Below are 13,575 nucleotides of genomic sequence, written 5' to 3' on the forward strand. Positions count from 1 at the left end.
GGTGGGTCGGCACCTCCGGTCTTCGGACAAGTCTCCCCCAGTCTTCAGCCGCCCGGGCTCCTGCCTCTTGGTCTGCTACCATTTTGGACTGCCACAGACAAATCCACCAGCCCAGGCCCTGGAAGGCCTTTTCCTGGGAACTCTGTGAACACCCCAGAAGGGGAAAGTCCGTCTCTCCACGCACCCCACTGCTCTTCCGGACCTGTTCTCACGCACCTGTTCTAGACGTTCAGAGATTGCCACAGGGAATTCAGAGAGGCGTTCTTGTTGTCCCTTGCCCCGTGGTGCAGGCAGGACCGACCGCAGCCCCGAGATGCCCGACTGCTTAGAGCAGCCCGGAGATGGCGGCTTCAACACTGGGAACTTGGCAGGAATCCCCCCTGCAGCCTCGGAGCATTTTTTAAGGAAAGAATTAGAAGCAACCAGAGGAGAGAGGATGCCTGAGTATTCACAGGGCTTCTTCCAGGAAGAACTGAGCCCCCAACAGGCTCTTTTTCCTTCTTCAAACCAGATGGGAGAACCCCCTTCCGCCACAGCAGCAGGTGCAGAAAAGGATGAAAGTCCCTGAAATCAGGTCTCCTGAGAGTCCCCATCGCCTTTTCTGTCATCATCCTTGCCTAAGGCTCCTCACACTCACACACACACACTCACACACACTCAATTATGCTGCATTTACGGAGGGCGCCGTGTCAAGGGCTCTTTGAAGTTCTCGTTTTGTTTTGCCTACCCCTCCTCTTCTCACTTACCTCTCCTCCGGCTCCATGTCTGCCCCTGTCCCCAGCATATGATAAGAACTTAATGAGTGTTTTCCATGTCTCTCTCTCTCTCCATTTCTATGTCCGTCTATCTATCATCTATCTGTCTGTCTATGTATCATCCATCTATCATCTCTCTATCATCCATCTATCTATCTATCTATCATCCACCTGTCTATCTGTAAGCGGACTTGGACTGGGATCCTTGTTTTGCATGGATGAGACCGCCTCGTGCATGCCTCCGTGCCCCCCACTGCTCTCGGTCAGCATGGCACGGACACACAGGCTTCCCGTTAGCTGCACGCGTGCGAGGATCGGGGTGCCCCACCTTGTCCAGCGTCTCCTTTCCGGATGTACACGCCCCTTGTTTCTGGGTCGGGTCACTACACATATGTGATAGTAAACATCCTTGCACATGACATCTTAGGTTTTTGGTACTTTTTTCCCCCGATGGGTCGAATCCCAGGAGTGAGATTGTAGCATCGAAGGGTATGTTTTTAATTTTCACTGAAGAACGTCCTGCCAGGCTGTTTTCTAATGGTCTGAAACTATTCCCGTTTCCATCCATGGGTGTCAGCAGCTTCTTTTCCCTGAAAGCTTACCAGAGGGAGAGTTTACAATTCATTTTAATTTTGTCAGTCTGATGAGCCTAACATGATAATGCATTACTTATTTGGCAAATTTCAGACTTCAGAGGGTTTTGAGTGTCTATTCATAAGCTTATTGGACAGTTGGTTATTCTCTGTTAATTGCCTATTCTTATCCTTTTAAAATTAATTTAGACATTATAGATAACTGACTCTTTATCTACCACAGGAGTTGAATTTTTTCCCAGCCTACCATTTGTCTGTTGAATTTATAATATACAGTTTCTTCTGTGAAATACAAGCGAGTTGTTTTGAATTCTGTATCTTTTGCCATGTAAAATTAAAACAGCATTATCTTTCAAACAAGTATGTTTATCCATTCTCTTCTAACTGCCGATTCATCATCTTGTTTACAAAAGTCTCCGCGTGACTGCATGTATAGAAGTGATGAGATGCACTCAGAGCAATAGGAACTATATTCTGTGGCTTAAAGTAACAGTAATTGTATCTTCTGTGGGACGGAGTTCTGGGTGTGGCTTTGCTGGGTGCCTGGCTTCTGGGTCTCTCCCAAGGCTCGCTCCCGCTGTTGGCTGGGCTCCAGTGACCGCCTGGTAGACGGGGGAGGGTCTGCTCCGAGGTCACAGGGCTGCTGGCTACAGGGCCCCCTCAAGGTCCTTGCCCCATGGGCTTCTCCATGAGGCAGCTCACCACCTGGCTGCTGGTTTCATCAGAGCACTGAGCAAGAAGGGTGAGAAAGAGTGCCAGGCAAGGGGGAAGTCATGGTTGTTTACACTTGAATCTGGGAGGTGCCATACATCACTGCCTCTTCTATTCTATTCTATTCTATTCTATTCTATTCTATTCTATTCTATTCTATTCTATTCACTAGAAACAAGTCACTAAGTGCAGCCCACACTCTGGGGAGGGGATCCCATCAGGGTGTGAACACCAACAGTAGGGTCACTGGGGACCTTCTTGGAAATCCATCTGTCCCAGTGACAGAGATCATCAACATATGTGATTCTGTTTTTCAAGGAAAACAGTTTTGTCCTAAAGGAGCTCTTTATGCCCAATTTTGTGTTTATTTGTTTTGACATCTTGACTTTAAATTGAATGGATTTATTTTTATGAAAAATTACTGCATTGTCTTTTTGCTCTCTTTTTAGGTTCTAATAACCATATCTTCAAGGACAAACATCAGTGCAAAGGCTGAATTGGGGAGACATTGGACTAGAAGTTTCATTCCGGTTCTCAAACTCTTTGGTGCTTTTCCAACCAGAAATTAACTTTCAAATGTGGCCGTGCTCAACAAAGCACATTTCACCCATTACAGATGTGTGTTTATTGTCTAGTTAAGCTGCTTAGGATTTAGTGAACAGAGAACCCATAACTGCACTTTATCTCTCCGTTCATTATGCAGATGCTGCTTGATGTGGCTTTTGAAGCCAATACACTGACTTTTTATATTTTCATTTCAAAAAGAAAGGCTTTAGCCATGTGCAAACTACATTAAAATGAAAACCCAGCTTAGCAATAGGCATGGAGACTTGGGATTTAACCAAGCACCAGTGAAATCAAAGATTACACTCACACCAATATTTTCTTGGAAATTAGTTCATTCCAAGCACAAAACTAAAACAGAAGGGAATTATTATGTATTTATAATTTTATTTAGCTGTGCATATTTGACTCTATTTGTTTACTTGCTGGAGGTTTAATAACCAGGATAAAATGCTATTGGGAAGCTGCCCAGAGAACCAAACACTGGGAAAAAGAAATACTTTTCTATGTGAGGAAAATATCCATATTTGGGATGGCTTATGTTATCTTTGGAGACAAACTAAAAGATTTACAAAACACATGGTGAGAAATTTTTAATCATCAAAAGTAGCCTCTGTTCACTGAAATCAATTATGCAATTTTAAATCATTTCAAAAGTCTATCCACTTGCATACTTAAGCTAGTGTCATATACATCAGATAAACATAGCGGTGGCAGATTTATTTTAGAATGAAAGTAATCAGAAGCTAAGAAGGCATGTTAGTTATTTTCATGAATGTGTGTTTTCTTGGTAGTCACAGAATATCTGGCCAATTAATGCCATCAAATGCCTACGCTCACTATTTGTTATTTAACTTAAATTGTTGCAGCTTTATTGAAGCATAATTGACTTACAATGAGCTGCACATTTTAAAGTGTATAGTTAGATGAGTTTGGACACGCACACATGCAGGAAGCCATCCGCACAATCAAGATAATGAACTTTTACAGCAACCGCAGAAGGCTCCTTTGCACGTTTGGACTCCTCCTCCTCCTGACCCTCAGCCCCTCCCTCCCACCATCCAGGCAAAGTCTGGCCTGCTTTTCTTTTTCTTTTTTTTTTTTTTAATTTTTTTATTTATTTGAGAGAGAGAGAATGAGTGAGAGAGAGCACGCACATGAGAGAGGGGAGGGTCAGAGGGAGAAGCAGACTCCCTGCTCAGCAGGGAGCCCGATGCGGGACTCGATCCCGGGACTCCAGGATCATGACCTGAGCCGAAGGCAGTCACTTAACCAACTGAGCCACCCAGGCGTCCCTTGGCCTGCTTTTCTGACACTACAGATTGGTTCACACTTTCCAGATTTTTTATAAATGGAATTATCCAATATGTACTGTTCATTGTCTGGATTCTTTGGCCAGTTTAAGTACTGAGAGACTCAGCCATATTACTGAGTGCACCAAAGGCTTGTTCCTTTCCATTGCTGAGTATTGGTCCATAGTAAGAATACGGCAAATTCGTGTATCCGTTCACCTGTTGATGAGCGTGGCACTTGTTTCAGCTTTTGGCTGTAAATAGAGCTGCTGTAAACATTTGTATATACGTGTTTCATAGACACATGCTTTTACTTATTTTGGGTAAACACTTACCAGTATGATAGGTGGGTTTTATGGTACGTGCAGACTTAACATGTTTCTAGAGGGCCAAACCATTTGCCCAAGTGGTTGCGCCGTTTTCCGTTCCCCCCAGCACTGGCTGGGGGCCCCAGTTCCTCCACATCCTCGCCATGAAATGAATTTTGTGAATATAGATTTCTTGGGGCACATACAACATCTTATCAGCAAATGATGTCAAATACAGCCCCCATGATTTTTCATTCCATGAGGCTCAAAGGGACCTTATTTTACTTTGAAAAGTTTTCTTAAACCAGCATTACACACTGAGTGTGTTGGGGAGGTCATGGGTAGCACGAAGAGTATGGGCTTGGAGATCAGATTGTGCTGCCCAGTGTCCTCGGTAATAAATGCTGTCGATAACCGTCTCTATCCTGTGCTGTTGTGAAGAGAAATACAGGAATGTGGGGGAGCCAGTTAATAACCATACTGACTCACCAGAGCTACGCTCACTCGCCGCTTTCCTTGGGATCTGTTCTAGAGCCTTGCTCCCCAAAGTGCCCACTCCCAGTGACCTGGGGGTGCAGGGTCCAGACGTGGGGGAGCAGGGCCGGCCCCCCCTGCCTGCCAGTACCCTGGAGCAGGACCCCGCACCTTGGAGGGAAGCCCCGGCATCTGGGGGACAAAGCCCGTCAGGGGGCTCCCAGCTCATGGCGCAGGGAGCTCACGCCCAGGTGGGGGATGGAGGCCACACGGCCCATGCTTCTAGAGACACCACACAGGCTGGACCACGGAAGTGCTGAGGCTCCTCTCCCATGCCCTGGGGCTCCTCATTAGACCCTACAAACCCCTGCACAACCTGGGAGAGGCACCCTGACGAACAGTGAGGATCATCTGTCATCGAACTGGAAAGCACAGCGTCTGAGGAAGATTTTGTTTATTTGAAGACATACCTTAAATGATGGCTTCATAACGTGTTTATGCACAGATACACATTTATATACACAGAGCATTCATCCATCCATTCGGCCAAATACATGTCCTGCATAACGGCCACGTGTCAGACACATAAAAACTGCTTTAATTTAGAAAAGACTAAAACGTTCCCCACGGTCTGTGTGTGGGCCCGGGTACCAGTCATCTACCCTGAGTAACAAATGACAGCAAAATGGAACGGGTTAAACCACCACCATTTGCTGAGCTCAGGGTTTTGCGGGCTGACGGTTTGGGTTCTCCTGGTCGGGCCGGCTCAGCTGCACTCCGCTCCCGTGTCTGCAAAGAGCTGCCGGCTCAGCAGGAGGCCACGGGCTCAAGGACCAGCTCCGCGGAGAAGGAGAGCGGGACGGTCTCTCCACACGGAGGCTCAGCGTCAGAAGGCCGGCCTGCGCGCTGTCTCGCCAGGGCGGGGAGAAGGTCGAGCTGGAAGCCCGTGTGGGAGACCCACACACTCCTCTCTGCGCGCACCATCTCAGCCGCTGTCCCTGTGACCAGAGTGACCCAAGGGAGCAGAGCCCGCTCTGGAGGAAAGGAACGGCAGGGTGATCAAAGAGGGACGAGGACAGAGACAGGGAGAGTCAGTGGCCACTTTCCCACCTGATCAGAAAGATCCCGATCCAGGGGCAGCTATAGCGAGGGATTTGGAAAAATATGGGTTTGGAAAAATATGTAATGACGTGTATCCATCATTATGGTGTCATACGGAGTATTTCACTCCCCTAAACATCCTCTGTGCTCTGCCCGTTGCTCGCGCCCCCTCCCCTCCCCCCCCCACAACCACTGATCATTTGATTGTCTTCATAGTTTCGCCATTTCCATTCCCAGAATGTCCTATAGTTGGAATCATGCAGTATGTGGCCTTTTAGGTATGTGTTCTTCCACTTAGTAATAGGTTTTTAAGATTCCTTCATGGCTTTTCATGGCTTGATAGCTCATTTATATTTTTAGTGTTGAGTAATATTCTATTGTCTGGATAGATTCCAGCCAGTAGAACGGGGCCCCCAGCGGAGCGTGGGGACCGGGGCGGGGTTGGTCAGGGACACTTCAGCCGGGAAGCCATGGGGACACCAAGGTGGGAAATGGGGCCCGAGGGTGAGGAGGTGGGAAGTGGCGCGGGGCCTCCTGAACCCCCACGGGCTCCATGTGGGCACATGCGGGCCAGGCTGCCACCAGGAGAAATGCGGCCAGGAGACCGGATGAGGCCACAAGGACACCTGGGTTGTTTCTCAACAAGCACACTTTGTTTTCGTTGAGATTCCACGGGCTCCCCCTCCCTGCCTCTGGAGGCACAGGAATCAGCAGGCTCACCCTCTTCCCCGAAGGAGCGCCCCATTTCCCCAAGCTGTGGGGCTGCGCTGGGCTCCGCGTCGGTCTCCTCTCTCCAACCAGCCTGGCCCGGGAGCCTGCCGGCCAGGAGCGCCGAGGGGGCGCGCGCGGCGACCCCAGAGTGGCCGGTCACCTGCTGCCCCGTCCAGGCGCCCGGGTGGCGCACGCCGAGCCTGGCGTCCGGGGGCTTCAACGGCCGCGTCTTCTACCGGCAGACGCAGGAGGGGTGGTGGCTGCTGGAGTCCTCGCAGCGCAGGCCCCGACCTGCCACCTGCTGGCCCAGAGGCTCCTACTGGCGGCGGGGAGCGGGGAGGCAGGTGCGAGCTCGGGACGAAGCGTCGGGGGCTTGGGGGACGGGCTGGGAGCGCAGAGCCTGGGGCTGAGCTGGCTGCCGCCCGGGGCCTGTCGCGCCTGCGGGCAGGAGGCCTCTGATGGGTCCCGGGGACCTCGCTGCGGCTTGGTCAGCCAGCCCTGGCGACGAGCGCCAGGCCGGGAGGGGTGGTTGAGTGGCCTCCGCCCCCCACCGGGCCTGAGCTCCCTGCACCAAGAGCTGGGAGCCCCCTGACGGGCTTTGTCCCCCAGATGCCGGGGCTTCCCTCCAAGGTGCGGGGTCCTGCTCCAGGGTGCTGGCAGGCAGGGGGGCCGGCCCTGCTCCCCCACATCTGGACCCTGCACCCCCAGGTCATTGGGAGTGGGCACTTTGGGGACTGAGGCTCTAGAACAGACCCAGAGAGCCAGGCTCTTCGGGCAGCACCTACCTTGCTGGGCCCCAGGACCTCCTGGGGATGAGGTAAGAAGGAAGAAAACTATGGGAAGTCGTCCCAGGCAATTACGATTTAATAAATTCTCTTTCAGCGCATGTTCAGTGGGCCCCACAGAAAGTCCCTTCAGGCGGCGTACAAGGTGCAAGACGATGGAAACAGAATGTTTAATTGTGTCCTAATCTGCGGGGCAGGATGCAAAGAACAGTGGAAGGCCAGGGCTCTGGAAGGACGTGCGGCAGTAGCCGGGCGGAGTGGGGGCGGCCTGTGCACTGCCCCCCACAAGTCCCGGGACCTCCCCGAGGGGCAGCCCTGCGCTCCCCGCAGCAAGGCATGGCCGTGTGCCGCTGTTCCCTGCAGCATTCGGGGAACACAGACGCCGTCCGTGAGAGCCGGAGGTGAAAACACTTACAGGAAGCGATGACCTTGCGTCTCACAGTCGCCTTCCAGACCCTTCTCCAGGGCTCCATCCCAGTGCCGAGGGGCTTCTGAGTGAGAGAACCCCTCAATAACAGCGTCCCTCCCTGCTGCTCCAAGCAGTTGCTGTGTCATCTACCAGAGTGGGACATCCGTTAAAACTGAGGCATCTGCATCGATGCACCATCATTACCCAAAGAGCACAATTTACATTTTAGTTCCCTTTGGGGGTTGTACATTCTGTGGGTTTGGAAAAATATGTAATGACGTGTATCCATCATTATGGTGTCATACGGAGTATTTCACTCCCCTAAACATCCTCTGTGCTCTGCCCGTTGCTCGCGCCCCCTCCCCACCCCCCGCAACCACTGATCATTTGATTGTCTTCATAGTTTCGCCATTTCCATTCCCAGAATGTCCTATAGTTGGAATCATGCAGTATGTGGCCTTTTAGGTATGTGTTCTTCCACTTAGTAATAGGTTTTTAAGATTCCTTCATGGCTTTTCATGGCTTGATAGCTCATTTATATTTTTAGTGTTGAGTAATATTCTATTGTCTGGATGCGCCACAATGATCCATTCCCCCACTGAAGGACATCTTGTTTGCCTCCAAGTTTTGCTGAGTATGAAGGCACCTGCTGTGGATATAGTTTTCCATTCCTTTGAGTAAATAGCAAGGAGTGCGACTGCTAGTAAGAATACTTTGGATCTGTGAGACATGCCTGTCCTCTAAAGTGGCCACGCCATTTTGCATTCCCACCAGTCGTGAGTGAGCGTTCCTATTGCTCACCATCCTTACCAGCATTTGGTTTTGTCAGTGTTCTGGATTTTGGCCATTCTAATAGGGGTGTAGTGGTATCTCAATGTTGTTTTTTTTTTAAATCTTTTATTTAAATTCGATTTAATTAACATATACTATATTATTGGTTTCAGAGGTAGAGTTCAGTGATTCATCAGTTGCATATAATGCCCAGTGCTCGTTACATCACGTGCCCTCCTTCATGTCCATCACCCAGGCACCCCATCCCCCACCTCCTCCCCTCCAGCAACCCTCAGTGTGTTTCCCGTGATTAAGAGTCTCTTCCAGTTTGCCTCCCTCTGTTTTCATCTTATTTTATTTTTCCTTCCCTTCCCCTATGTTCATCTGTTTCGTTTCTTAAATTCCACATATGAGTGAAATCATATGGTATTTGTCTTTCTCTGACTGACTTATTTCTCTTAGCATCATACCTTCTAGTTCCATCCACATCTCAATGTTCTTTTAATCTTAATGTTCTTGCATTTCCTTGATGACATACTACATGGAACATCTTTTCATATGGTTATTTTGGATCTGTAATATCTTCTTTGATGAGGTGTCTGCTAAGGTCTTTGGCCCATTTTTAATTGAGCTGTTTGTTCTCTTATTGTTGCATTTTCAGAGCTCTTTGTATAGCTTGGATAACAGTCCTTTATTAGGTGTGTCTTTTGCAAATACTTTCTCCCAGTCTGGCTTTTTCTTCTCATTCTCTTGACATTGTCTTTCACAGAGAAGTTTTTATTTTAATGAATTTTTATTTGAATGAAGTCCAGCATATCAATTATTTCTTTCATAGATTGTGTCTTTGGTGTTGTATCTGAAAGTTATGACCACATCCAAGATTATCTGAATTTTGTCTTATATTGCCTTCTGAGACTTTCATAGTTTGTGTTTTACATTTGGGTGTGTAAGCCATTTTGTAATTTCTGGGAAGGGTGTGAGGTCTGTGTTGGGATTCACTTTTTTGCATGTGGATATCTCGTCTTTCCAGCACCATGTGTTGAAAGACTATCTTCGCTTCAGTGTGTTGCTCTAATTATTTTGAGACAGAGTTAGACAAGGAGAGAAGCCTAGAAAGGTGTTGGGAGTAGTTGGCGCCAAGGAGTGGGAAAACTCACGTGGGGATGGGAACTTGTGTTTTCCTTAGCAAGCTTTGCAGACTTAGTTGAATTTTCAAACTGAGTGCATATGTCACTTCAATAAAGTAAAAAGTAAGTTTTAATAAACGGGCAAAAGATAGAAACAATTTACAAAAAAGGAAGTGCAGACGGCTCAGTAGGAGCTCAGCCTCACCCATAATAGCAGAAATGCAAAGAGAGAGAGGCTCTCCTGGCTGGCTGGCAGGGGTCCAAAAGGTTGGTAACACATGGTATTGACGAGGTGAGTGGGGTACAACACAGCCAGAAAAGGGAGCGAGGGTGTCCCCACGCGCTTGTATGGAAATATCTCCATGTTATCTTGCTAAGTGAAGAAAGCTCGGTGTAGAGCCCTGTGTATGGCGATTCCACTGGGCAAAGAAGAGGCATAAGGAGGAATTTGTGTATTTCCTTGGAACATCTCTCCTGATTTCCTCAGGGGATGGACTGGGAGCTCAGTGGTTAATCTTACGTGTCCACTTGACTGGGACATGGGGCATCCGGATGTGGGGTTCCACACTCTCTGGGTGTGTCTGGCAGGGGCGTTTCCAGATGACAGTAACCTCTGAATGGGTCGACCGGGAAAGCCGGTTGGCCTCCTCACCCTGGGTGGCCCTCAGCCAAACTGCTAAAGGCCCTCAGCAAACAAAAGGCTGAGTAGGAGAGAATCCCCCCCTCTGCCCGCCTGTCTTCCAGCTGGGACACTGGTCTGCTCCTGCCTCAGATTCAGACTCAAGACTGACGCCTACGCTCGGCTCCCTGCTTCTCAGGCCCTCGGACTTGGACTGGAGCCACACCATCGGCCCTCCCGGGACTCCGGCTTGTGGGCTGGGACTTCTCAGCTCCGTGATTACGTGAGCGAGCTCCTTCCAATACGTCTCTCCCTGTCTATGTCCTACCGGTTCCATTTTTCTGAAGGACCTAGACTAATGGCGAAGCTAAGAGCGGAGTCAGGAGAGGACATTCTACCCTAGAATTTAAGCTTTTTGAATCTGAATCATGTAAATGGATTATGTATTCAAAGAAATAGATTTAATTTAAATAATGGGAATAAGTGAATAAAAATAATTCTGTTTACGATTAGAAACACACATTTCTTTCTACCAGGTGAACATCTGGGAATTGTATTTATCTTTAGATTCCCCAGTCTCACGTTCATTATCTTTCTGTTTATAGCTCTCCTCTCTCTTCTTGTCTCGCTCTTCCTTTTCCATGCCCCGTCAGGTCCAAGGCTCTCCATGAGAGGCGGAATGACCACGAGATGACAAAATTATAGTACTATTTCAGTGATACACCAAGGTTCAAAGTCCTACTCTGGTCCTGTGGCTCAAACACAGACAGACAGACAGACATGAATGAAAGTGAGGACACCAGGGAGAACATAGGGATCAGCCAGAGTCTGATTCGGGAACTTATAATAGCAAATAGATCTGGGTGGACAAGATACTCACATTGTCCTGAATGACACATTCTGACCCAATAAACAAAATGTGTCCAGCACATCCACGGAACTCTGCGCTTCTGTGTTATTTGGGGAGGAAAATCCTTCCGGGGAGGGTGCAAGTGTGGATCGTCTAAAGGTATTACAGTTCCCTACTTCCAGTTCCCTTTCCCTGCCTCAAACCCCTTTGCCCAAGAAAGCTCCTGCATTCTCCGTGACTCTTTCCCATTTTGAAAAAGACAGGTTGACCCATCACTTATCCCTGCTATTACCCTGGTACATATATCACCAGACGGTCTTCGAGTGGTCTTACTAATTTATACTTTCACCTAAGAACTGGGTTTGTCAATCTTTAAAATGTTTTTAACATGATAGGTATAAAACAGTAACATAATATTTTAAAGATATATATGTCCCTGATTATTAGAGATGTTCAGAATATTTTCATGTTTATGGGACTAATTTTTCTTCCATAAAATGCTTCTTATACTATTTACCCAATTTTTTTATTGGATTGATGTTTTTAATCTGATTGATGAGTAAGAATGCTTTCATAGATTCTTGCTACTCATCCTCTGTTAGTTACACAGATAGGAACATTCACTCATGGCATTCAGGATATCTTTTTCTGCTCCTGGGGGACTGTGATGGGGCTAATTTATCAGAATTTTCCTTTCTGGTTTATACTTTTTGGTCTTCTCAAAAAAAAACCCTTTGCCTTTCTTAGGATGCAAATATATTCTTCTGTATTTACGTCTAAATATTTTTTTGCTTGCTTTTCATATTATTAGGTTTTCAATCCACCCAGATGTGATCTTTGAGTACAGAATGAGATGGGAAAGATGACGGATTAACCAGTAACCCCACCATCAATCCATCAATCCTCATCTACTCCCCCCCCACCTTGTAACAACACTTGTACCACATATTAGATTTTTCTATCTTACAAGTGTCAGCTTTCTCTTCCGTTTAACTCGTTTGTCTATTCCTCTGCCAGTCTTATTTCTTAATTATTACAGTTTTAAACAGTTTTGACTTCTAGTTTGGGCAAATCAAAACATCTTGGGTTTTTTGGGTTTGTTTGTTTGTTTGTTTGTTTTGGTAAAATTTTTCTGGCTTCTTTTGGTCCTTTGTTTTTTCACAAATATTCAGGAGTCAGCTTTTTAGTTTCCCCAGAGAGCTCTGCTGGGATTCAGGTTGGCACAGCATTGAATTTGTAGATTAATTTTGGAAAGATTGTCCTCTTTAAATAACTGAAATTTTTCCATTCAAGAATATGATCTAATTCTCCACTTACTAAGGATATCCTTATATTTTCCAAGAAAGATTTAAATACTTTTCTAAAAGGTCTTAAACATCTTTATTTACTCCAAAGTGAGTTTGCCATTGTGAATCAAACTTTCTTCAAAGTTGTATCTATTGGGGCGCCTGCGTGGCTCAGTCGGTTACATGTCTGACTCTTGATCTCAGCTCAGGTCTTGATCTCAGGGTTATGAGTTCAAGCCCTGCGTCGGGCTCCACGTTTGGCCCCGGGACCTGAGTCCCAGGAGGAGCTTGCTTTCAGGCTCAGCCTTTCTCCTGGGCCACGTGGCCACCTCACCCGCCACGGCTTCTACCACTTCTGTCGTGTCTTCCTCTGCCTCGGGGAATGGACGGCACCTGCCCACCCCCGGTGCGGCCAAGAGGAGAAGTGGACCTGTAGAAGGAGAAGGGCTTCCTGAGAGCTAGGAGCTAGGACAGTCTCTGTCCCGTCCTCCAGGCCAGCTTTCCCAGAAGCAGCAGTGAGCTGGTTCGTTGGGAATCCAGTCTTCCTCAAGATCAGGTCTGTTCCTCGTTCGGGAAGAAGTTCACACCTGCTCAGGACCTGGAAAGCCAACACTCACTCTGGCCCGGGTCTGCGGCTCGATGGTCGCAGAGCAAATAGGAGGAGGAATACGGCTTCCACGCTGCCCAGCTCCCAGACCGCCTTTTGTGTGTCCTGGAAATGTATTCGCTCCATTCATCCCACAGCCATGGAGACCGACAACAAAGGCATTTTTATTAAGTTCTCACTCAGAAAGCTTAATCACATTTTGGCAGCTTTTCTCCGGGACACAGAAGCACACGCTGTGTCCTCCCCCCCACCCTGCCCCTCGGGTTTGGGGATCACTCTGGCCCCGCTGCTCTTTGTGCCAAGTCCTCGGCCTCTTCCCAGTGCCCTGTGGATCACTATCTACCCTTTCAGTCTGGAAACAATAAGGAGGAGAGTCTCAAAAACCCAACGCCTGAAGCGTTCTGATTTCAGTCATTTCTTGCCGAGCCCGATTCCCTCGCACGGCCGCGGCCGAGGGACGCCCAGAGTGAAGTATCTGTGCAGGAAGAAGCAGGGAAGCTGGTGGGTCGGGAGAAACCGAGGGGGGCCACGGCTTTACAAAGACGCCAGCAAACAGAGACCGGTTCAGGCCACACCAAGCACTGAGACCCGGAGGACACCAGTTGGGGGAGG

Source organism: Halichoerus grypus, chromosome 8 (genome assembly GCF_964656455.1).
Source record: "Halichoerus grypus chromosome 8, mHalGry1.hap1.1, whole genome shotgun sequence".
Taxonomy (NCBI): domain Eukaryota; kingdom Metazoa; phylum Chordata; class Mammalia; order Carnivora; family Phocidae; genus Halichoerus; species Halichoerus grypus.